This window comes from Lepus europaeus, chromosome 11, assembly GCF_033115175.1.
Source record: "Lepus europaeus isolate LE1 chromosome 11, mLepTim1.pri, whole genome shotgun sequence".
Taxonomy (NCBI): domain Eukaryota; kingdom Metazoa; phylum Chordata; class Mammalia; order Lagomorpha; family Leporidae; genus Lepus; species Lepus europaeus.
Genome location: NC_084837.1, coordinates 10606832 through 10632693, shown reverse-complemented (window position 1 = coordinate 10632693; position 25862 = coordinate 10606832). Strand labels below are relative to the sequence as shown.

Sequence of the window (25862 nt, the reverse complement as noted above, 5' to 3'; positions counted from 1 at the left end):
CTCATAGCAAGCTGAGCGTGGGCTTCTGGTAGTTTAGCTGCGTGGTGCTCTAGGGACATCGTGGCAGGTTGTTTCGGGGCTGTCCTCCACGCTGGGGTCTCGGGCATGACTCACACGCTCCGGGACACGTTTCAACGCTAGCTGGTCTTGTGCCCTTGTTGACTCCACATTTGGTGCATCCACGGGAACTCACGTGACACACCATCAGTTTTATTAGACCAAACGACCGTCTTTGGAGGGTTGCGTGCATAAATAACCACCATTTCCTGCCCAGCCTGCAGGGCCCTGCGCGGAGTCGGGAATTTGTGTTTTCCATTCCCTAATGCACCCACGAGGGACAGACCCAAGGTTCGTGCAGAAAACACTCCCCTAGGAGTATTTGTGTGTGGCAGCAGTGTGAGCCCGGAGGAGACGGGTGGTTGTGCCTCTGCGCCATTCGGGGGAGGAGGAATATTTTTAAAGCAAAAGACGTCGTCACCAGCCTGAGAAGCTGTTCTGCAGTCAGAGCCGCAGCAGATCCTGATGGGAGCTGGGCAGAGAGAAGCTGCCCCAGCCGGCCCCTGGCACTCAAGAGGGGCGGGAGCCCCGCCATCTTAGCAGGATGAGTGTTTTCTCTAGGACAGCTGCAATGTCTGGATTCTGCTCGCGGCCTCAGAGATGGAGCCGGAGCCAGGCAGTGGGCTGGGCACAGGTGTGGCCCCCGAGGGGCGTGGCACGGGTGGGCAGCAGGCTGGGCACAGGTGTGGCCCCCGAGGGGCGTGGCACGGGTGGGCAGCAGGCCTAAATCTCAGGGAGCCATGAACGCTCTCCCAGAAGGATGCATGGGCTGGGCACTCAGCCGCCTGGAGAACCTGGGGGAGGGGCGCAGTGAGGGAGACAGCCCCCACCGTGCCCACCAAGAGGATGCTCTGTCACGAGTGCCCCCGACTTCCGGGCCCAGGCACCACTGACTGGGAACACCTGAAGTCCCTGTCTGGTTCTTTCTTGGCAGGACACCTTCTCGGGTGCCTGCAGCTTCCTCACTTTCTTTCAGATTATTTATTTTGAAACTCAGAGTTAGAGAGGAGGAGGAGGAGGAGGAGAGAGGGAGGGAGGGAGGGAGAGAGAGGGGGAGAGGGAGAGGGAGAGAGAGAGAGAGGAGATCTTCCATCTACTGGTTCACTCCCCAGATGGCTACAATGGCCAGGGCTGGGCCAGGCTGGAGCCAGGAGCCAGGAGCTTGTTCCAGGTCTCCCATGTGGTGCAGGGGTCCAAGGACTTGGGCTATTTCCTGCTGCTTTTCCCAGGTCATAAGCAGAGACCGGGATGCCGGCACTGCAGACGGAGGCTTAGCCTACCACGCCACAGAGCCAGCCCCTTATGGCGTCTTTTGGTGGCGTCATTTCCCCTTGTGCCTGCTTGGGTATCTAACTGCTGTGTTCACTGTGACCCTGGGAGCCACACAGCCTCGATGCGGAATACGTAGGCCACACCATCGGGCTTTGAGGAAGAACACTCCATGTCGGCACAGTGACAAAGTCTAACAAGTCCCTTGTCAAGAAGGGACTGAGCTAGGGGCTCAGTGACATGTGGCCGTGCCCGTATTTAGTCCACAGGGGCGTTAGTCCCTTTCCGTTTCTGCTCCTTTTAGCTTCCAAAAGTGGGGAAGAAAGGACCGGGCAGAAAAGTCGCACTGGGACAGCCACGCCTCCGCGCGGCCCGCGCTCCGAGGGCATGGTGCTCTGGGCTGCTTTGTTCCGTAGTCACGGGTCTAATCACAGCACTACCTCTCTCACCCATGCCTCAGCACAACATCCAAGGGTCCCTAAGGCATTCCCGCTCTCACAAGAGCACCCACATCCTCGCCCCCAGAGCTTCAGGTGATCCCCACTCTGCAAGCCCCTCCCTGAACCCCCTCAGCTCTTCTGTACCCCACTCTGGAAGCAGCCATATTGACCCCCTTGTTTGTAGAGTTTTGCTCGTCTTGGCCTAGAGCTTCTAGCACATTCTGGGGGACCTCCAGTCGAACCCACCTGCTCACTGAGCTTCGTGGACATCGGCCTGTGCTCCCCCCACACTGTCACACATTGGGTGCTGGCCCAAGGCGTCTGCCTCCACCCGATTTCTTGCAGGTCTCACATCCTTATCCTGAGCCCGACTCCTCCGGTCACTTTCAAGACCTGTTCTTGCCTCTGCGGTGCCAGGCCCCGCGGGGGAACCAGCCTCCCCTACTGGGCTGTCCTGGGCTTTCCTTGCTGAGGCCATGGGCTGAGAAGGGGCCATGCCCTGGGACCCTGGAGGCCCTGCTGCCTGGAACCTCACTCTGCCTCCACACCGTCACTCGGCGTACCGCCTTCCCCTCTTCTGACTTCACCCTGCTCTCCAGCCTCCCCAGGCACTGAGCCTCCTGGTTAGTGGAGGCAGCAGTTTTACCCTCACTCCATACTGAGCCCATACTGAACCCACCCTTGTGTGTCCAAATCTCTACTAGAAACTCGGCTAAAGTCAGGGCGCCCCCTGCAGGATATTGGTGGTATAGCAGGCAGCTGAGCAGTAGCTGGTTCCTGGTTCCTCGCTCCCTGGTTGGAACTGAACAGGTAGAGGACACCACTACCCATCAAAGAGGTAAGGGGACAGGGTCACTGGGCTTTTAAGTAACTGTTTCCTCCTCAGTGGCATCTCCGGCTTCTTCTCTTCCAGCACCGTGTTCCGTTCTTTGAAGGTTTCTGCTCACACCGTGCCCCGGCCACTGTAAGCCTGGGGCAGTGCACAACCCTGGGGACACAGGAGGCCTCAGGGGAGACTTCCTGGAGGGTGGAACTGGTTCCCCGTGAGTCAGGGAGGTCGAAGCCACAAGGCTGGGATTCACGGAACCCGGTGCCTGAATTAGAAGCGCGTCCTTCCTCCCGAGCTGGGCTGCCAGATAAAATACAGAGTGCCCGGTTAAATCTGAATTTCAGACAAACAACAAATGATTTTTTTGTGCAAGTATGGAACCATGCATTTTCGGGAAGCTACTTGCGCTCAAAAACTGCTCACTGTTTATCTGCAATGCAATCCAAGCCCAGTTGGACTGTGCGTCCTGGTTTCTCCCACTATGGCTGGCAGCCCTCCCCATCAGCAATGCCAAGGTCACCTCGTTTTAGTTCCTCTGGGAGAGATCGTCCACCTGCCCCGGAGGCCCCAGATGGCCCCCGGCACCGACTTGACCTTTGAAGAGTCCCCTCCCCCCAGCAGCCGAGGACATAGCAGCTCTTTGTGGAGCCCGTGTGCTGCTCCCTGCTGTCCTGCGGCCAGGGCCATGTGCTCACTCCCACGGCACAGCACAGAGCCAGCTGCGAGGTCTCTGCTGAAGCTGAATGTCACTGTCTCACTCCAGCAAGAGGGCGGCTGCATCACTCAGGATTTTAAAAACCATTTTCTTTTTTTAATTTTTATGGGGCCAGCATGGTGGCATAGTGGGTATAGTCTATGATGCTAGTATTCCATATAGGCACTGCTTCATGTCCTGGCTGCTCCACTTCCAATCCAGCTCCCCACTAATAGCCTGGGATGGCAGTAGAAGATGGCCCAAGTGCTTGGGCCCCTGCACCCACGTGGGAGACTGGGAAGAAGCTCCTGCTCCTGGCTTTGGCCTGGTCCAGTTCTGGCTGTTGTGGACATCTGGGGATTAAACCAGTGGATGGAAGATTCTCTCTCTCCCTCACTGTAACTCTTTCAAAGTAAGTAAGTAAATATTTTTTTTAGAAATGTGTATGGGCAGACTAATGGCACATCAGGCTAAGGCACCCCTTGTGCTGCCAGCATCCACGTGAGTGTCGGTTCCAGAACTGGCTGCTCCGCTTCTGATCCAGCTCCCTGCTAATGCGCCTCAGAAAACAGCAGGGGATGACCCTAGTGCTTGGGCTTCTGCCAGCCACACGGGAGACCCAGAGGGAGCTCCAGGCTCCTGCTTCTGCCCTGGGCCAGCCCTGGCCATTTGCGGTCATCTGGGGGGTGAATCAGCAGGTGGACAATCTCAGGCTCTCCCTCTCTGTGTCACTCTGCCTGTCAAGTGAATCAATCAATCTTTTAAAAGATTTTTTTTTACCAGCACGTTTTTTATGAGGGCCCGAGTGCTCATCTGACAGTGCTCACGGGTGCTGCTTGGGATCTGCAAGTCCCACGGAGCCACGTCTGACCCCACCAAAGAGGCACAGTGCCAACAGCAGCTCAAGGCAGCGATTCAGTGACCGGAGACAGCCGTGCCCGGCCCGGCTTGCCAGCTTCTACCCACTGATTCCATGATGCTGAGCCATCACGGAGGGTTCAAATCAGAGTTGACCACGGGACGAGCGATTGCTGCAGCGTGGATGGACTTGAGACGCCCACATCCTGTACCCAAGGGCCCGGTTTGAGTCCTGGCTGCTCGGCTTCCGAACCTGCTTCCTGCCTATGTAGACGATGGCTCAAGGGCTTGGGCCTCTGCCACGCACATGGGAGACCTGCAGCAAATTCTGAGCTCCTGGCTTTGACCTGGCCTAGCCCCGGCTGTCGTAGACCAGGACGCACAGTCCAACTGGGCTTGGATTGCATTGCAATCCAAGACATTTGGGGAGTGAATCAACAAATGAAAGACTCTGTCTCTGTGTCTCTCTGCCTTTAAAAAAATAATAATAAAAAACACGTAATTCACCAATACAGCATTTATAAACAGCAGTTCCCAGAAACTTCTGGATCTGTGCTGAGCTTTGAAGGCCATCTTTAAATAAATAGAGCAAGCAGGCTCAGAGTTCGCACTGACTCCTGTGGCTTGGGGTCTACATTACCGTAGCAGCCTCTGTTTTCCCCGTCCGGCCCATGAGCCTGGTCACAGCTGGGATTGAGTTAAATGAGACCAACGCCAGTAAGAGTTACTGGCCAACAAATGGCGGTTATCCGCATGTGGCAGGCAGAATAATGTCCCAGCTTCATCCCCAGGACCTACAGATGTGGGATGTCACAAAGCGAAAGGGACAGTGGAGGCTGAGATCGGGAGATTATGCTGGGCTTCCTAGGGGAACCCAGTCTGCTCACATGAACCCTGAGAACTGTGGTCAGAGGAAGATGGGGAGGGAGAGAGGCCCAGAGGGACTCTGCAGGCAGAGGACGGGGCCGTGAGCCAAGGGCTGAGGGCAGCTTCTGGATCCTGTCCCCGGTGTCCCTGGAGAAAGACGCCACTCGCCGAGACTTTGCTCCCAGTCCAGGAAGACCCAAGTCCAGCTTGGGACCTGCAGAAACGTAAACTAACGGATGTGGGCTGTTTTCGGCCGATCAGCGTGAGTGAGGAGCAAATCGAATCAGACTCACCGTCGGTAGGAGTGGGCTCTTCCTGTGGCAAACGCTTGTCTGAAGGAGGAAAACTCCTGGCACCGCGACTGGGACTCTGCTGGTTCCAGAGAAGTCGTGAAAGAACCGAGCGCTCACCACAAGAGAATTTTTAGAAATATTACAGGAAAGAACAGAATACTGAGCGCCAACGGCAGAGGTGTTTGCAGAGTAATTTCCAACTTAGATATCCCATAATAGGTGCCAGCTCAATGGCAATAATCCAGAAACTAGAAACCCGTGCCGTCGGAAGCCTTGAAGCTGAATATTTAATACCATGGAATTTTCATGCTACGGAGTGTAAGAAGCTAAATGCGCGCAGTTCTCTGTAGGGAGCAGGCGCATTGTTCTAAAGCAAAAAGCAGAGGTAAAGTGTGGGTGTATCGTATCTATATATCAAAAGTCTCTGCAGGGAGTTACCCCTGGAACCCAGACCGCAGGAGAAATAGCAGGAGCGTAGTCTTCGCGTTGTTGCTTCCCCTGCATCGCAAGTGTGGCTACCATGATCTCGTAACGGGAGGAGACGTTCATCAGCGGGACCAGGTGCTCCGACAAGGGCGATGGGAAGGGCGGGACCAGCCCCCACCCCGGGGGGTGGGGTGTGCCGGGAGGCCAGTGGTTAGTCCATGCCCTGTGGCCGTGAGCTTGGTGCTTCATCGAGAGGTTCCTGCAGCTCGCAGTTTCGAAGGTCTACGAGCCTGGCGTCGGCATCTACCAGCGGTGGCGAGGGCCTCGTGGCAGCTGCATTGCACTGCGGGAGTGTGTGCGAGACAGAGTTGTCACACAGGGACCGGAAGTGGGAGATAGGAGGGGCCCAGCTCCCTCTTCCAAAACCATCTGCTCTCCTGGGAACCACCCTGGTCCTGGGAGGACCACCTTAATCCTTTCACCTCCCCAGAGTGGCGTCCCGTGACCCAGTCACCTCCCACCGGCCCCATCTCCTAAAGGTCCCCCCCCAGGGGGCCGGCGTTGTGTAGGGCTGACCCCCTTCACTCCTGGTTTCAGAGGGTCCATGTGGCACCCTTGGGATGCTGTGTTATCCCTGGGAGCAGAGCTCAGTGGTACAAAGTCAAATCTCTATTCTGAAGATGCAGAATGCTTTGCTTCAACTTGAGTTCGGTGCCCCCGACAGGTGCAACAGCTTGTCTCCTCAGTGCAGGAAGGAGGGACGGGTCACCCCAGATGACCCACCCCCAAGATTGGGCCCCAGGGCTTCTGGGTGGGGCTGCTCTGGGTGACTACACAACGGATGTCAGGTACTGGTCTGCTGCCACTCACCTGGCCCTGGGCTCAGCCACAGAGATTGCCACGGTTTGGTGCGGTTTGTTCCCACAAAGGCTCTTGTTGAAATCTGATTGCCAATATAGCAATGTTGGGAGAAGGTTATTAAAAGAGATTAATGTCTCTCTTGGGACTGGGTTAGTTCTCACGGGAATGGACTGCTTCTTGTGAGAATGGGTTGTTAGAAAGCGAGTTCAGCCTCCTCTTCCTCCATGTGGCCTCTCTCTGCCCCAGGCTGGAGCTCCAGCAACAGCCTGAGGTTGGTTGTGCCCCACCAGACAAGGGCAGCCATGTTGGACGTGAGGAGACTCAGCAAAGCTGTGCCTGGCTCATTCCACTCCCTGCTTCTAGAATACAATGGAAAATGCATCCTGATGTTAATTTGACGGACAAATCAATCACTCTTGATTTAAAGCTTTTTAAAGCCTGATAATACCAATATCAGAATGTCCAGTGGATCTGTGTCTATTGTTCATTTTTTCCCCTTGTTCCAACTTTGCGATTTTTCATATCCGGCTATGATCAGTCGAATGTCAGGCATTGTATACGAGAACTGTAGAGAAGATCTGAGGCTGTGTGTGGGATCTTTCTGCGGATTTGCCTTTGCTTCTGGAAGGTGTGAAGGAAAGAATATCCCTTAACTCAGCCCCGGAGAAGGTTCGAAGCTGGGTGTCAGCATTAGTCCTGGGGTGCATCCAGGGTGGCCGTCCCATCGATTCACCCTGGATTACAGGGTTTTTTGGGACATGGGGATTTTCAGTGGCAAATCCAGACAGCCCAGGACAAACAGGTCACCCCCAGGAGCCTTTGGGCTCCAAATGAAAGCCCTGGGGTACCTATCATGCGTACTCCTTTGCACATCCCCAGCCCTAAATTCTGTGCCCCATCCCATGATGCCAACAGTTCCGCCCACTTTGTCAGCTTCCCAGTCCCTCTGTGGTTATGGCTCAGCCTCTCAGCCACAGCGTGAGAACTGGCAAATGCCCAGGGGTAGACAGATAAGTGATAGATACAGATGATAGACAGCTCTAGATAGATGGCAGGTAGGAAGGGAGACAGATGATACAGATGAGTACTAGGTAGGTAGATGATAGGTAGATCACAGATGATGATGGATGGCGGAGGCACCAAATTCCAGGCTCATCCTCTGCATTTGTCGTATCCCCAGCTCTTGTCCAGTCAAGTTATCACTGCCCCAGGGCTACCCGCTCCATCTTCAAGTAGCCGATTTGTGCTCCTTTGTTCCTGGTAAAAGGGTTGCTCTGAAATAAGGTCACCAAACACTGGAGGAAGTCCAAACTGTTTTGCGTGTTTTTGACGCTTTGGCTAGCACTGCCTGCCTGCCCTCTAGAAACGCTGTAGGCACCTTGGCTGTTCCTTGTGGCAAGAAAGTCTGTTGCTCAACATAGCACCAACACCAGGTGCGCTGTCCACACCTACTGCGGCCAGTGTGCCCCCCGATGCGTGTGTTGGAACTTCATCCCCAGTACACCAGTGTTGGGAGGAGGAGCCGGAGAAGAGGTGATTAGTGTTCCCACCACAGGGGTGAGTGACTTAGCTCAAGAGCAGGCTGCTGTGAAAGTGAGTGGACCCCCTGTGCCTTTGTAACCACACGCAAACAATGCTAACCACTGAACGGGGAAGTTGATGCTCCGGGGCTGGGCTGCTGGCTGTCTGCGTGCCCGTGCCCACGTCCTAAGGGACAAACTGTCCTGTGCTTTATCTCTGCTGCTTTTGTAGAGCAGGAGGACCTGGCCAGGCCAGATCTACTGTCTCCATCCGTGGCCCTCCGTCCGAAAAGCCGCCACAGGGGAGCCCGGCGCTGTGGCGTAGAAGGTTAAACACCCAGTCCTGGCTGGAGTCCTGGCTGCTCCACTTCCCATCCAGCCCTCTGCTATGGCCTGGGAAAGCAGTAGAGGATGACCCAAGTCCTTGGGCCCCTGCACCCGCGTGGGAGACCCAAAAGAAGCTCCTGGCTCCTGGCTTCAGATCAGCTCACATGGCTGTTGCAGCCATTTGGGGAGTGAGCCAGCAGGTGGAAGACCTCTCTGTCTCTGTCTCTACCTCTCTCTGTCTGTAGCTATGCCTCTCAAGGAAATAAATAAATCTTTAAAAAAGAAAAGAAAAGCAACCACTGCCATTCATCTGGGGACCAGCTCAGTGCCTGACACTCGTGAAGTCCCACACCAACACCCCCTTCCACGTAGCCCTCTTTAAGAACCCCTAAATGCCCCCATCCCGCAGAGAGGTGGTTCCTGAGACCCTGAGGTTGGCCAGCTCCCTCCTGTCCAGAGAGCAAATGTTCTCTCCTCCACCCTGAGACCGAGTCCCTGATATTCTGCTTTGGCGCAGGGACAGGGAGCGCTTTCTCTGCCACGCTCTCCCTGTCCCTCACCCGCTGGGTGCTCTCCCTCACGTGACGCTGCAGCAAGAGGCCCCTCGCCAGATGTGGCCGCTCCGGTTTAAACTGCCCAACCTCTGGAACTGTACAAAACAAACCGCTGTTCTGTACGGAGTCCCGGCCTGTGAACTCCGGGTATGGTAACACAGCGCGGACCGAGCCAACACCTGCACTACCTTTGCCACTTTCTGGATGGGTGGAGATTTATTGTTACCTGTCTCTGCCGGCCCTGGGAGGCCGGAGACTTGTGCCGCGTGCTTATGGGCATTTGCATTGACTCTGCAGAATGTTCTTAGCGCACACCACACACGGGCCCTCCGCACTGAACATACAGCTCAGATGGGCAGAAACTGGGGACGGCAGGCTGCTGGTGACGAGAGGGTGGCAGTGAGGGCGACTCTCACGCCCTGCGGAGAAGGGAGAGGCTGTGGCGGCCACCTCTGCCCCTCTCAGACCCCTGGCCAGGTCACTGCCGCCCGTGCCACGCAGCCCAGCTGGGACGCGTGGTCCGAGAAGCCGCGCTCTCGCCGCCCGGGGCGCACGGGGCATGTGCTGGCAGCGTCTTCTGTAGCGCAGTGGGTTTGCGCCGAGCTCATGGCAGGTGTTTGCTTTCTAAATAACTCCCCCGGTGTGCACCAAAGCAGCTGCACGTGGGCGTTCAGTTGGGGACCTTCAAAATCGAAGAGCTCAGAGGCCTCTTAGCAGGGGAGGGGGAGAAAGGAACCCGTCCATTCTCTCCAGTCCCCCGGCACTTCTCTTGGGGATCCTTGGCGGTGACAAAGGCCGCTGTTGTGGGGGGAGGGGGCAGGTCTGGGCATCCCACAATGGCAGGTTCAAAGAGGGATTTTCACAGGTAATTGCCCTCCCACCCCACCCCACCCCCCAGGTAGCCCCTCTACCTTTGTCCCATAAACAGGTAATTGGGAGTTCCTGCCTGGATACTGCAGGCTCTGTGGACAAGAACATAAAGACCAGCTCCCACTGGTTCTCAATGGGCTTTTATAGCGGCGACTCCCAGGTACAAGGCTTTTTTTCAAAGGCTTTATGTAGCAATTAATGGCTGCAAGCAAACACCCAGCCTCAGATCCTGACCCTGTGCCAAATTCTTCAGTGCTGGGGACACTCACAGCAGTGTTTGTTCTCGGAAGCTGCTGGAAACAGGCGGTATTTTACGCCCATAAATAACTGCTTTTCTATCCTTGGGGGAGGGGCACAGGTGAGCCACAGCAAAGATTTTTTTTTTAAATGAAGAAGAACAGCAAACTTATTATGCCTCGAGAAATTTCCAAGGATGTCCCGTACAGTCCTTGCAGGAAATACCTGGTATTTTCCTGACTCCCGTGCCAATTTTCCTTGCTTTTTCTCTTAATGAATGAGACTTGCAGCAATCCCGTGTTCGCGTTCGTCTCTTTAACATTTTTTCCACATTGTTATTTGGAGCTGGCCCTCTCCGCAGGATCCTTTCCGCGTACACACGTGGCCGCTGGGCAAGGCGTCCAGACCGTCGCGGTCGGCAGTGGGGCACTGGGGACAGAGGCCGGGTAACGGGTGGGGCAGCTGAGTCCCCCAGGAGCCATGAGCGGGAGGCATGGCATGGGTGCGAGGAGGGAGGCTGGGACCCCCAGAGACGGCTGTGCAGCAAAGCTCTCCCCTGACCTCAGAAGCACAGGCAGGCCTGGGGGAGGCGGCACAGGGAGGAAGCCGTGAGTCCCCGGGGGGCTGCCAGTTTAGTATTAACTGAGAAAGTCCTTGGGAGCCCTCCTGGCTTTGTACGCCGCTGTGGGAAATGCGCCCTGAGTGCCTTCCCAGCTCCAGGGATGTGGGTGTGAACCAAGTCTCTCCGGGCTCCAGGTTGCAGGTAGCATCCTTTGTCCTTTGCTGTGGTCTCCACCTGGGAGCAAAGTCCACTCAGGACCCCATGCAAACAAAAAGGCTACTTGCTATGACCTCTAGAGCTCTCCTGAGTAGAATAAGACATGTTGGGGCCGGCACTGTGGTGTAGGAGGTTAAGCCTCCACCTGCAGTGCCAGCATCCCATATGGGCGCTGGTTCAAGTCCCGGCTACTCCACTTCCAATCCAGCTCCCTGCTAATGTGCCTGGGGAAAACAACGGAGGATGGCCTGAGTGCTTGGGCTCCTGCATCCACGTGGGAGACCTGGAAGAAGCTCCTGGCTTTGGCCTGGTCCAGCCCCAGCCATTGTGGCTGTTTGGGGAATGAAGCAATGAATAGAAGCACTCTCTCTCTCGCTCTCTCTCTCTCTCTCTCTGCCTTTCAAATAAATAAGTCTTAAAAAGGAAAAATAAGACTCGTCAGCAGCTTGGGGTCTTGGGTGGGTGCACGGGGCCCGGGGCCCGGGGCCCAGGGCTGGCCTGCAGGTCCCTGGCCTCCCTATGCTAACAAGTCCCTCGCCTTCCCCAGCCTCCAGTTCCTCACCTGTGAAAGGACAGTGTGGGCTCAGAACGTGGAGGCTGGAGCTGCCGCCCTGGGACAGGAGCAGAGCCCTCGGCGCGTCCGAGGCAGGGGGCCGGGCTGCACAGGAGGAGGAAGAGAGGCTGGGGAGCTGCCCCAACACAGAAGCAGGCGCCCGGGCAGAGCCAGTCCTTCCTGCCTGGCTGGTTCCAGAGCCCCACTCAGACCCAGCCCTGCCTGGGAGGGGCAAGGCTGACCCCTGACACCTTTCGCTCTTGTGCATGGAACCTTCCAGAACCCATCTGAAAGCCTGTCGGTCACTTGCCCACCCCCAGCTCTGTCTTTGGCAGACCTGGGGCCTCCTGTGCAGGGCCACGACCTTGGTCCCAGAGCTGGGAGGCTGGGAGGCAGGGGTCCACACCACTGCTCCTTGAGGTCAGATCTGTGCCCTTGAAGGACCCCTCCCAACGCACCCCGGATGGAGGCCCCACATCCTGCCCCCATCCATGGTTTCGCTTTCTGCCCTTTTAGTTATCCCGGTTAACTAGAGTCTGAAAATAGTGCATGGAATATTCCAGAAGAAACAATTTATGGATTTTCAAAGTAGCTTCTACTGCGGTGTATTGCTATAACTGTCGTATGTTATTATTAGTTATTGTTAGCTTCTTACTGTGTCCAATTTATAAATGAAACTTTACCCTAGGTGTGTGTATGGGGCAACCAGGACGTTTGCGCACAGGCGGGAGACCATGGTTTCAGGCATCCTCTGGGGGTCTTGGGACAATGTCTCCTCCGTGGGCAATGGGGGCAGCTGTAGTCCTTGGCCTGCGCACTGGAAAGACTGTGGCCACCCCGAGGGGACACAGAGCGGTGCCTGGGAACCACCCCTGCCTCCCCCTCCCCGCCCACACACCTCCCTGCTCGTCCTGGCTACAGACAGCAGCCACCAAAGCAGCCACTGGGCCAGGTTCCACTCCTCACCCCAGGATGTGGTTTGAGGTGCTGAGCAGGGCAGGGGAAGAGTGGGGAGACAAGGATGGGGGACGGGGCACACGGGAGGTCCTGAGCCGTGTGTGGGGACAGCAGTGGTGATGGGAACCCCTGGGCTCTCCCTGCACCCCTGGGGGTATGACTGTGAGGTCTTCTCGCGTGGCTGCCCAGGGCTCACTCTGTTGTGTCCAGTGCTCAGGGGGCCAGGAGGGACAGTGAGGGTCCCAGGAGAAGAAGAAAGGGGCTTGCAGCTGTGCAGGGGGCAGGCAGAGGCCCAGGTGAGCCAGAGCCAGGCAGCATGGACGTATCCAGGCCTCATCTCTCCACGGTCATCAGTGGAGACCCCAGTCTGTGCCGACAGGGAGGAGAGAATCCAAGAGCGAGGTGCTGACCCCACCAGGAGCTCAGGGTCCCAGCCGTGCCCACTGGAGGGGTGGCAGTTTCTACAGGTGCCTGCCTCAGCATAGATCCCCTCTCCCTGGGGAGAAGCTTTGAGGCCCCTGGGGGTCCTGGTGGTCTCTCTGAGCCAGGGGAGATGCCCTCTGCACAGACTGCGCCCTTTCCTGTCTCCCCCAGGGCCCCAGGCTGCCCTGGGGCATGGGACTTCGTGATGGCTGGAGTGGTTGCCAGGATCCCCTCAGCTGTCCCCAGAGCCCTCCACTCCAGCAGCCCTAACCAGCCCGGGTGCCCCCGGTCCCCAGGCCAGGCTGCTAGAGCCGGACGGCCAGCACTGGCTCCGGGCTCACAGCCAGCTCCAGCTCCCGGCTCTTCCCTGATGAGCCCCAGCAGGCTGTGCCTGGCCCCGCCTGGCCCTCCCTCCCAGCTCCCTGCCCCTGCTGCGCTGACTCCGACTCCAGCAGCAGCCTTGGCCGCCTTCCCCTTCTCTTGTCTGTTGTCTGTTTTTGTTTTCACTTTTTTTAAGAGAGAGAGAGAGAGAAAATGCTCCCGTTTGATGGTTTACTCCTCAAAGGCTCACAGCATCCTTGGTGGAGCCAGGAACTTACACCTAGTGTGTCGTAGCAAGTGTGCAGCACCTGGTGCATCATACCAGGTGTGTCATATTTAGTGCACAGTACCAGGTATGTAGTACCAGGTGTGTAGCACTGAGTACTTTGTACCAAGTACATCATACCTAGTGCATAGTACCAGGTATGTAGTACCAAGTGTGTAGTTCTGAGAACTTTGTACCAAGTACATCATACCTAGTACACAGTACCAAGTATGTAGTACTGAGTACTTTGTACCAAGTACATCATACCTAGTACAGAGTGCCAGGTATGTAGTACCAAGTGTGTAGTTCTGAGAACTTTGTACCAAGTACATCATACCTAGTGCATAGTACCAAGTATGTAGTACTGAGTACTTTGTACCAAGTACATCATACCTAGTACACAGTACCAAGTATGTAGTACTGAGTACTTTGTACCAAGTACATCATACCTAGTACAGAGTGCCAGGTATGTAGTACCTAGTGCACAGTACTGGATAGGTTGTACCTAGTGCAGAGTACCAAGTGCACTGTACCAGGTGTGTAGCTCAAGAGCCCCAAACACCTTGAATTGGTTCAGGTTCTTTAAAATCCAGACTTTGTTAAACAATGAAGGGCAGAGTGGACAGGGAAGAAGGGCTTAAGTCTCTACGGAAAGCTGGGTCCTCAGCAAAGAGGCCTCCCTCGGGGGACTCTCACGAGCCGCTGTTTTGGTCCTTGTGGGCTGGAAATGGTGGGGTGTTCTTGGGAGGGTTAGGAACGAGGCAGCAGGGACAGGAATAAGAAAGGGGACATCTGAGATCTGAGATCCTGCCCTGGTTTAGGAAAAGAGTGCTGGGCGTCCATCCGCCTCCCAGCACCTCCAAAGCTCGAGTGTCGTGTAACTGCCACCGACCACACTATGTTGTATTGAGGTCTGTGTGTCTGAAACGCAAAATGTGGGTGCTTACGGGGATATTTTAATAGGGCTCTTAGATGCAGTGTTCAAGGCTACGACCCTTCATTTGGCTTTTGGCGGGTGTTTGGACTGAAAGCCTCGCTAGAAATGCATCGCTGGCCCGTCAGGAGTCCCCTCTGCATGTAGCTGCAATGCCCCCACATCGCCTGCCCCAGGGCTGCCCAAGGTCCGACAGGTGCAGGTGCGGGCGCTGCCGGCCGCAGGCTGCGCACAGTGGCACGCCCCTGTGGGGCTCACAGTGCCCCACTCTGCACTCCCCCAGACTTGCCCCAGGGCCAGGCCCCCACCACGGCACACGCTGACCTGCACAGGGAACTTGAATACACTCTGCGGTCCTGTGTCCATGCAGAAATTCATTCATTCGTATTTTAAGCCCTGCTTTTAAAGCATGAATAATACCAGTCTATTATAGAAACACTAGGAGTGTGGAAATGCATACACACGTGCATATATACCCATGCATGCACACACATCCACATGCACTCACATGTACACTTGCACACATATACACACGCCTGTGCACACGCATACACGCACATGCATATGCACTCAGCTTTCGTCAGCCTGTTTCCCACGCCCGTCTTCACTTTCAGTGGCTGCATGGCCCGCAGGGGTGTGGACATTTGTAGTTTATTTAATCAATAACCGGGGCTGGAGCTGTGGGGATTTGCCAGTTTCCACCAGGGAAACGTGAGTGCTCCTGACCAGATGCCCTGTTACCGTCACCGGCTGTGTGAACACCCTTGGCGCCTTCATCCCCAACCTGGACTCCCTGGGGACCACAGTGGGGGCAAGCTGCTGAGCCGACAGTGCTGGGGAAGGCGTGCCAAGGACCCCCCCACAGGGCAGCACAGATTGGCCATCTGGGGCTGGGGAGCCACGTGAGGGGTTTCTTTCTCTCACGGCCACAGCTTTAGCGCCTACCAAGTGTGAGCCCCCCTTCCCAGGGGCTGAGTGTTCACGGTTGCTGTCCCCTGCTGTCCCCACCCTGCTCTGCTCCCACCAGCCTCTGCCTTCTCACCGTGCACGGTGGCTCTGCCACCTGTCGGCACCCCTTTCAGAGTGTGCCTAGTGCAACGGGCCCGTACCCTGGTAGCGGTGGCTGGCTTGCTTTCTACGCTGCCTGTGTCTGGAGCCCTAAGGATGTCATCTTCTATGCCCACAATTATGCAAGAAGACGAAAGGGAGGGGGGAGAGTGGGGGGGAGGGGCAGGGGCTGGCCGGGGGAACAGCAGGACCGTGGTCCCGGCTCGCCAGGAGGGCCACATGGGTGGGTGTGCGGGGTCATATATCACCATGCTGAGTTTACAAATAAAGACACCAGAGGCCCCAGGGGCTCCAGCATAGGATGCAGACGCTCTGTCTGCAACTTGTGTTTTTTTCCTAAGGAAAATTAAATTCCAAACATGTTTGCACTGCCTTAAAAAAAAAAAAAAAAAAAAAGCTGCTCCTCACGTCTCCACTTTTAGCCACATTCCTCATCTGTATGTTGAGTTGGACTCCCGTTGTAAAGGTTTAAATAGGAGCGGAAGCGCTCCAACCACAGCCGAAGCCAAGATCGGAGAGACGCTGGAGAGCGCCGGCTGAGCGGGACGGGGGAGCGGCGCCGAGGAGGCCCCTCCGCCTCCAGTGCCCAGCAGGGCCGCCCTGGGAGCCCCGTGGTTCCCCTGGCTACCGCAGGGCGGCGGGGGTGGAGGGCACAGACCAAGGGGTGCTGCCTTTGGGGCCCAGACAGGGCCAGCGCTAGAGGGAAGCCCAAGAGACGGCCCCAGGATGGGACGGGAAGGCCTCCCTCGCTGCCCAGGGGAGCCCAGGAGGCAGCAGCTGGCAGGCAGGATCGAATCTGGCCCCTGCAGATTTGGCACAGGAACCAGAGAGATCAGTTGATCCCAGGGACCTTCAAGGGGCAGGAGTAGCAGCAGGGGAAATGCCTTCGGGATGCCTTCAGGAGCCGCCAGCCTGCTGGGGGGGCCGGGTACTGCCTGCTCACGGAGCCACTGTCCCTCAGGGAGCCTGATACACAACAGGACCACAGTGCCAGGGGCCAGGACCCGCTGTCCCTGTGCCACCTGATACAGAGCAGGGCCACAGGGCCATGGCCCCTCTGCCACTTGCCATGCTGCCTGGTCATTGTCTCACTGTCCCCTGCCGGGCATGGAGAAGCCACATCCCAGCAGGGGACACCTCCATATGAGCACAGCGGTGGCTCCATCCTTGGCTTGGCACAGGAGAGTTGTGAGCTTGTGAGCTCCCAGAGTGGTCCCAGGGGTGCAGTCAATCCGGGGCTTCCAGCTTTTGGGCCAGCCTGGCCCTCCCGAGGCTGCCCTATCCTTGTCACAATTCCTTGTTACCCGAGGCTGGGCCAGGGGCATCGTCGCCCCGTGGACACCAAGAGTGTGCAGTCGCTCAGGTAAGCTTCCGGCTCCTGATGCAGGGAAGCTGTGCATACCCTGCCATGACCTCTGGGGAAGGGAAGGGAGAAAGCCCTGCGTTATTCTGCACCCCAGACTTGCTGTCCTGTTCCGGCCACTGTGTCTGACAGCAGCAGGGCGGGAGCACCTGCTGCCGGCTCTCGATTGCTGTGTGTGATTTCGGGACACTTGAGGCCATCAGAATGTACAAGAGGAAGAAGGGGTTCGGGAGGGCAGGGCTTGCAGTGCCTGGCCTGGGTACAGCTGCTGGACGTTGAACATCACACCGAGTTGGCCAGGGTTGCATTGAGAGCACCGTGGGGACAGGAGGTGGCTCCCAGACTGTCCAACCAGGGTCACACCCTGGAGCTGTGCCTGTCAAAGCAAGCCAGTGAATCACAGGAAGACAAATGCATTACAAGAGATCAAGTGACCAGTGGGTGACTGGCTGCAGAATCACTCTGGGGAAACGGCCAGGACCCCAGAGCTGCTGACCCCAGAATGTGTGGCCGGGGCATGGTCTGTGCTGCTGGGGGCACCTGCCGGCCCCTGCCTGGCCGCTGGGGAGTGGAAGGTGAACCTGAAGTCGCTGTGCTTGCTGGGGCGAGGGTTTCTCCCTGCAGGGTGAGGATGTGACATTCTGGACCCTTGAGGGTCCTGGTGTGGGCCCAGTGCTGGACACCGGATTCACCCACTTGATAAGAACACAATGGCGCAGCCCGGGGAGCTGGAAGGCAGAGAGGTTTGTTTGGGCTCCTGATTCTGGGGGTGCAGTCTGCTGGGGGTCTTCTTGCTGCCAGAGGCCCGAGGTGACCCCAGGCATCACGTGGCCAGGGACTGGGGGCGCGTGTGCCCGACTGTGTTTATGTGTCCTTCCCTCTGCTTATGAAGCCATCAGAATTCAGCATGAGCCCTGCTACCTGATGGCTTTATCGGCCCCTAATTACAGCCCAAGGGCCCCGGCACTGACACCATGGTGGATCACGCTTCTGCCCTCTTCCATCTCGCAGTGGGGTTTGAACTCCAACGTGAGCCTGTGAGGAGACAAAGTCCAGGTGAACCGCAGCAACAGCCACGACAGCGGCCCACGAGAAAGCCCGAGGGACCGCCCTGTGGGCTCCCGCGCTGCTCGAACACTCTGACATTCGCTGTGACTCCTGCAAGTGCTCCTTCCTGTGCCCACCCTTCACAACGGTGCTGAGAACTCAGAGAGGCCGAGGATACTGTGGTGGGGCCGGTGCGGCCGTGCAGTGGATGAGGCCACCACCTGCAGTGCCGGCATCCCATATGGGTGCCGGTTCGAGTCCTGGCTGCTCCACTTCCCATCCAGCTCTCTGCTATGGCCTGGGAAAGCAGAAGAAGATGGCCCAAGTCCTTGAGCCCCTGCACCCGCATGGGAGACCCGGAGGAAGCTCCTGGCTCCTTGCTTCGGATCGGCGCAGCTCCAGCCTTTGGCGGCCATTTGAGGAGTGAACCACCGGATGGAAGACCTCTCTCTCTCTCTATCTCTCTTTCTGCCTCTGCCTCTCAAATAAGTAAATAAATCTTTAAAAAAAAATTGCTAGTGAAATATTTAAGATGGGTAAACTTAAAAAAAAAAGGACTACTATGGTACTTGAAGTATCCTGGTGCCCAGTGTAATATAAAAATGCATTTATGCTGTGCAACCCAGGGCTGAATATCTGCCCAAACATTGGCTCTAACAAACAAGGGCCAGGTGCTTGTACAGGTTTCTGAGGGCAGGAATCCCTGCTCAGCATTCCATCCTCTGTAACAAACGGCCAGGTGTGCAAACAACAGTTTGGAGAGTGGTCAGTGGGTCAGGGTCACCCATAGCGTGGGCAGGTCATTCCAGGAAGAGGCCAGGGTTATGGATTTGGGTTGGGCAGCTTCACAGTCAACACCCTGGAGGGTGCAATAAGAAGCAGGCTTCTCGGCCTCACGTGAGGCAGCATCGGAATTCAAGGTCTCAGCATTGCTGGTCCTGACCTGGGATCTCACACTCAGTGCAGCCCGAAGCGTCTCTTGTGTGGCCCCAGGAGGCCTCGGTGGGACGGTGCTGAGGTTGGTGGGATGGCTGGGAGTAGGCTCTGGGCAGTAAGGCCTAAAGTACGTGCATTTGGCCTTGGCCCTGGCCCGGGAGGAATGTTGTTGTTAAAAGACTCCTGCGTTACCGCCTCTGAAAATAGGCCAGCCTGTCACCCCTGGGCGATGGTCCAGCCTGGCACCCCAGAGCTGGAAGACTGCCAGGCAGGCTCGTGGTTTCTGCCTGGGTTAGAGTCCCGCCTGGAGCACCTGCCTCAGTTTCTCAGGATGTCTACTAGGGGGACAGCCCGGCCAGGGGCCATGGGGAGCAGCTGCCTGAGTGAGGAGCCGGCCGGCCAGCGGCCACCGCCCAGGCTCAGCTGCAGGGCTGGGTTTCCTGCAAACCGCGAGCCTGGAGCAGGGCAGCTGACCCCGAGCTGCATGTTTACAGCTTTCTCTGCACCCCAGGGACAGCCGTGGCCCCCCCACCCTGTGGCCTGGCAGAGGCGTGGGCCCCACTCCAGCTGCGAGAGGTAGGGAGCCGAGCAGCAGTTCGTCCCCAGGGGCGCCACACAGCTTTGAGCACTCTGGGTGTTTTGTTGGCCTCGCTGGTATAAACACTTGTTTTTCCTGTGACCGATGGGCTCGGCTTAAATATTAACAAAGAGCAGCCTCCACGCACAGGCGTCTGCCTTCAATGTGTAAGTAATTGCTGATTCCGGCCCAGAGCCACTGCGGCTGGAAGGAAGCCGCAGCCGCTCCTGCCCTGCTGGTTACGGAGTTGTGGGAAGGCCCAGCATCTCTGCTCCCTTCCCCCTGCCTCTCCCATCGGTCTCTGTAGCTCCCCCTTCAGCGTAGTGAACACACTCGGAAGTGTGAACAGGGGCCTCTCCCGCCTCCCGGCACACAGAGGGGCACATTCAGTCCTAGGCTTGTCTGCCCTGGTGGGATGCTTCGGAAGCAGGTGGCTCTCTCACACCCACACCTGCTCACGAAGCTCAGAGAAAGAGCTCCCTGGGCATTGGAACCCCACAAGGCTCAGCGGCCACCCCCAAGTGGGATGGGCGGAGCAAGATACTGATTTGCTTATTAATATTTCCCGAAATTAACAAGCTGTGTGGGTGCTTGCCACATATCCAGAGAAGAATTCTGAATTCGGGCTCAAATAGACCAGGCAGCTTGGTAAGTTTTTAAGCTTTTTATTGAGTGAGAGAAATGCATGGGAGAGTGAGGGCTTTAATCTAAGGCTGAAAGAAAAGTCCGGAAATTAAGTTGGAGTCCATAACGAGCAGAGAGCAGGCCTAGAGCCACGTGCAGCGAGCGTTTGGTTAAGAGCAGTTACAAGCAGCTTAGCACGGGCAGCAAAGCGAAGGCAGAGAGCGAGGGCCAGAGAACGCAGGTGGCCCGAAGGCGCGGGGCAGCAAGGGCAACCAAGGTCCATAATGGTGAAAAAGGGACAAAGGGGAAAAAAAGGGACAAAGGGCTGGACCTGCCATGTTTCAGGCCTTTTATCCATTTCCAAAGGGGTGTGGCCACGTAGCCTGATTGGCAGGTGGGCATACAGGTGGGGCCAGGTAGGGGTCTTCCAGCTCACAAACCTAATCAATTTTACCCTCTCTGCCTGCCTACATCACAAGGAGCTGACTTGGAGGGCCAGGTGCAGGGTGTGTCTGTCCCCCTGTGGATGTGGTCATCACCATAGGACTTGACAACCTGCTAGTTCAAACCTCCTTCCTGGGTGACCCGTGGGGTGGGGTGGGGCACAGCCAAAGTTCATGCAGAGGGAGGGGCGGGCTCTCCCTCCCACCCACGCCTTTCCCTTCCTGTGGGAGCCTCAGAGAGTTCTCATGTGCACGCACAGGATTATCTTTCTCCAGTCTGAGCCGGAGATTTCTAGCCTGGCTTTGTGAGGCTCCAAGATAATTATGCATATCCTAAGAGCTATTGAGAGCATCTCAAAACTAAACTAATTTAAAGTCACTTTAGTTTATCTCAAGAGCTACTCTGAAGCTCTCAGAATAAAATCATCTCCAATTCACTTTAATTTTTAAAAGACATATTCTCTTTAAAAAAAATTTTTTTTTAACCAGGGAGAAGAGGTGGTGGGTGCAAGATTGCAATTCCCGTGTGGGCCAGGTGGGGCGCTGCGTGCTGTCTGGGCAGCTTCCTGGGGGAGGTGTGGCCCATCTCACACCCCCAGCCGGGACTCCTGGGCCCCAGCCCGGGGGGCCTCTGTGCAGTCACCCTCCTGGTTCCTAAGTGGGGGAATAGTGTTGTGAGAGAGTCGACTGTGGCCCTGTCAGTGAAACACGGGGCCTGCACACAGCGAGCCAGCAGTAGTCTGTGGAGACCAGGAAAGCCTCCTAGGGGCACAGAGATGTCGGCCATGGGAGATGAGGGCCTTCGTGCCTGCTGGCCTGGGAAGGGTCCTTAGCGGTGGAAAGGTCTGGAAGAACCAGCTCAGTGATGCCAGGAGAGCAGACAGGTGAGGGCTGAGGAGAAAGAGAGACACAGCCCGCCACTCAGAACATCACCAGCGGAGGCTGGGAGTGTGGGCGCCGGCTCCCTCTGTGACCCCAGGGGCCACAGGCGGTGGGTGAGCTGCAGAGGCGGCCGGACTCCCAGCAGGTCCTCTCTTCCTCCCCACCAGGAAAGGCTCTGGTGGAGAGAGATTGCACAAACCTCCCGAGAAGGGCTGGGCTTCCAACGTGGGCTGAGCTGCTCTAAAGAAATGGCTCAAAATACGTTCCCAGGCCAGCAGCAACACCCGGAACCTCCCGGAGGACCTGCATCGATGAGGACAGATCGGTCCAGCCCGCAGGGTTCCTGGTCCACAAAGGGGCGGCTGGGCCTAAGAATCGCATTTCTCACACAGTCCCAGGGAACTCTGGACTCCCATCCCCCGGGGATTTCGTCTCACTTGGTTCTGTGTGTGGTCCGGGAATCGGGATTTTCAGCAGTCTGCCAGCCCCAGCCAGGACGGAGGAACCACGGGCGCAGAGCAAGGCCTTTCTCACTCGGCGTGCACCAGCCTTCTCCCCCTGCTCATCCCGAAACCTGCTCCCAGTCTGCATGCTCTGTGCTCACCCACTGCTCCCTGTCACTGTCCCCACTCACGGAGGGGTCCTGGGGGGGGGTCTACTCCAACCACAGGCAAACAGCACACAGGACACCCAGAGCACTCGGCCTGGGGCGTCACTCTCGGCAGGGAGGGACCAAGAGACAGCGGACGATGGGAGACAAACACCAAGGATGTGAACAACCAACCCCCTAGGGAAAAGCCTAGTCCAGGTGTCGGAAGATAATTCCTCAAGGGTTCAACAATATCTTCAGAGGGTTATGGGACATTTTTAAATCTAGAAAACAGAAACTGGGTGCTATGAAAAAGAAACAATTAGATCATAAGGAAGCTTAGTAATTAAAAATATGATTGCTTAAATATTCAAAAAAAGTAAATAAACATTCAGAAATTGTTCACACAATAAAGCCGGGAAGTTCCCAGAGCATAGAGTGAAAAGGAGAAAGAGAGGAAAACAGGAAAGAGCAGGAGAGGAAAACAGGCATAGTGAATCAATCAGGACGCTCGGCATAGTAAATCAATCAGGATGCTCGGCGTTTGATTTACCACCGTTCCAGGGCGAGCAGAAATAATCTAAGATGTAATCAAAGACAAATCCTCAGGCTGCAAAAGCTACCCCGTGCCACTGTAGGTCGACAAGGAAGCGTCCATGGGGAGAACATTTGGCCTGATGCTAAAGACGCCAGCTGGGCCTGAGGTCCCGCCCTGGACCTGGGCTTCGTGCCCAGCTGTGGTTCCCAGCGCAGCCTCCAAGCACATCAGCATCCAGTCAGGAAAACCAAAACTCCAGACAATTCAAGCAGAGGGTTTATTTTATTATCTTTTTTTTATTTGACAGGTAGAGTTACAGACAGTGAGAGAGAGAGAGAGAGAGAGAGAGAGAAAGGTCTTCCTTCCGTTGGTTCACCCCCCAAATGGCCACTGCGGCCGGCGCGCTGCGCCAATCTGAAGCCAGGAGCCAGGTGCTTCCTCCTGGTCTCCCATGTGGGTGCAGGGCCCAAGCACTTGGGCCATCCTCCACTGCCTTCCCGGGCCACAGCAGAGAGCTGGCCTGGAAGAGGAGCGACCGGGACAGAACCGGCGCCCACATGGGATGCCAGCGCCACAAGTGGAGGATGAGCCAAGTGAGCCCCCCCAGCCTCCCTGTGCCCTCGGATGGGGACACGAGCAAAGCTGAGCAGTATTTCTGAAGGCCACAGCCCAGGGGAAAAGGCTGCCGCTGAAAACACCTGGGCCGAGGAAGGGGCCGCAGAGTGTCCCCCTCCCTCGTCTCTCTGGAGGGCTCCCGTACAGCCGAGGGGGCCGCAGCGGAGAGAACGGCGGTGCTCAGACATTACCGAAGAAGAATTCTCCAGAGACAGCAGAGGAGGGACGTTGTCGCCTCCAACCCCAGCAGCTATAGTAAGCAGCAAACAGCTGGACCTCTACACAGGGAAGCATGAAACGTCACACCAACAACCTAATTCCTTTCTTTCCTCCTACCTGATACATCATGTCTGGCTTTCAACAAGAAGCTACAAGGCGTAATAAAAGACCAAAAAAAAAAAAAAAAAAAAAAACCCATGTAGTTTGAAGAGGCAGAGGCAGATGTGAGCTGTATCTGCTGAAGGCCACCTCCCCGCTGCCCTCATCCGTCCTTCTCTTGATGGACATGTGCTCGGAGAGAGAGAGAGAGAGAGAGATCTTCTGGTCTGTAAGGTTAAGGCCCCGCCTTTATGACTTTATTTCACCTTAACTACTTCCTAACGGCCCTTCCTCCGAATGCAGTCACGTTAGGGGTTAGGTCTTTCAACACATGAAACATTCAACCCCTAAGACAGCAGGCCGGTAACTTCCAGTAGGGCTGGAGGAACGAAGTGGAAGTGAGGAGTCCAGAGTTTGCAGGTACCACCACCAGAAACGAGGATCCAGCCTCTGCTGCTGCTACCAAGACTGGCAACCAGCAGCCCCATGGCTACTGCCGCTCCCTCTACCGATACAGCGGCCCTGGCTGATGCTGCCCGAGCCAGAGGGTGGCGGAACGCCTTCTCCGTGCCCCTGCCTCCCAGCCCCCAGGGTCTCTCGCTGGCATGGGGAACAGTGCACCGGCTTGCAGCACACATGGGAGCTACCACGGCAGGTCTGGAGCTGTGGCAGCAGGCAGGAGCTAGCACAGACAGCAAGGCTGAGACAGAGCTAGGAGACAGTTCTTCCGTGTCAACGAGAAAAAAGAAAGGCAATTAGCACACGAGGGAGGTGGAGACTCGGCCAGTCGTCCACGGAAGTCACGAGCTAATCACGAACAACCGGAACACGTGCTATGGTCTTAAGCCACAGGAAGGTGCGCAAGGAAAGAACCCGCCCGGTTTTGACGCTGGAATCATTCTCCTTCGAGCGGGGCCCAGGGACAGCCCACCAGCTCTGCAGCGGAGGAAGCCGACCCGCTGCTACCAAGAGCTACGACTTACGGAGTCGTCAAAGCACAGTTGTCACTTGTCTCTGCACACAGATAAAACCTCACAAAGAGCAGAAAACTTAATTACAGTAACCCGGCAGAACCTCGTCCAATTGTGGTGTTGGGGAGGGAGAGCCCCGCTGAAGGAAGGGGGGAGGAGGGAGGGGCGTGGTGAAGATTCAGCGTCGTCTCCAGACAGAAAAGCAGATGCGCCGGGGTCTGCACCGATGCTGTGAACCTAACTCTCCAGGAAGCTGCAAACCACGATTTGGAGGAGGTGGGTTGGGAGAACAGATAAAATTCTCTTTTTTTTTAACAGTACAGAATCAGTGAATGTTGCCTACCAGCGGCAAAGGAAGAGGGAAGGTGCAAGTGTGCTACCCAGAATTATGACACTGAACAGAGGGGTCCCCAGAAGGGAAGCAAGGCGGGGGGCTGCATGGCTGCGCCCCGGGGTGGGGTGGGGGAGGGTTTCACCCAGGACCCCAGGGAGGGTGAGCTGAGTGTGTCTTCACAGTTAGACGTCTCTCTGGCTTGCTCAGGGCAGCGGCCTGAGCCTGGGTATGCTTTGGCTGCCCAGAGAGCTTCAAGCTGGCTACGGGGGCCCTACACAACCGGGGTCAGTGTGCCTCTGGGAGGCGCTGTGCCGTGTCTGGCTGAGTCCAGAGACGGCAAGTTGGGGCGGTCATCACAGCTGTTCAGAGTCGGAGTGCACCAGCCTGGGGACCAGCCGGCCACTGCCTGGCACTGCAACACCCTCCCGAGCCGGGTGTCCACTTTGCCATGTGCCAAGTGGGCAGTGGACCCCCCCCACACCCCTTGCTTGTGGGGTTCCTTAAGACCCTTGCCTGCTCCGAGGGTCTCCGTCGTCGAAGGCCCTCCGCTTCACCCTCTTTGCGGGGGCTGGCTGCCAGGCTTCCCCAGACAGCTGTCTGGTCCTGTGAGGGACCCCACATAGTGTGTGTCCTGGTCCTCACCCCGGACACTCTTAGCTGTTGGCTCTTCCAGCCAACCTTGCACTGACTCCACCTGCGGGCGCGATCCCTCCTGCCTCGCCTCTGTCCACTTTGCGTCCGTGCAGCCATGAGGTGACCCCCTGCTGTCCTGGGGACAAGGAGACAGCCACAGATCAGAGGCACCTCCTGCGCTCCAGCTATGCCCCGGGGGAGTTTGGTGCTTGTTCACTCACTGCTCTTCCAGAGAGGTTAAATAAGCTGCCCAAGGTCACACAGGCCGGGAAGGGGTAGAGCAGAGTCCAGGCTGTTAACCCCGTGCTGTCCAGCCTCTCCCTAGGGACGTGACGACCTTGGCTGAGGGCAAAGGCAAACTCCACTACATCCCTCTCCTGCCTCGTGCCGGAAGTGGGAGGACACACAGACACTGCAGGTTCAGCGCATCATCTGTGTCGGTGCCCGAGGCTGCTCTTCGAAAGGACCACAAACGGAGTGGTCTACACAGCAAACAATCTACCGTATCCCAGTCTTGGAAGCCAGAAGTCTGAAATCAAGGGGTAGCAGGGCTGTGCTGCCTGGATGCCCCCCGGGGAAGCTGCTTCCCTG

The 25862-nt window shown here is 56.7% G+C and overlaps 1 long non-coding RNA gene across 1 annotated transcript in view; it reads left to right on the top strand.

Moving 5' to 3' along the window:
- The window catches only part of LOC133769349 (uncharacterized), a 28708-nt gene extending 10429 nt beyond the window's left edge, over positions 1 to 18279 (top strand). Inside the window, exon 3 of the long non-coding RNA XR_009867195.1 lies at positions 17776 to 18279. This is a non-coding gene — a long non-coding RNA (uncharacterized LOC133769349). The remainder of the gene's footprint in view (positions 1 to 17775) is intronic.
- Positions 18280 to 25862: the final 7583 nt, after the last annotated feature.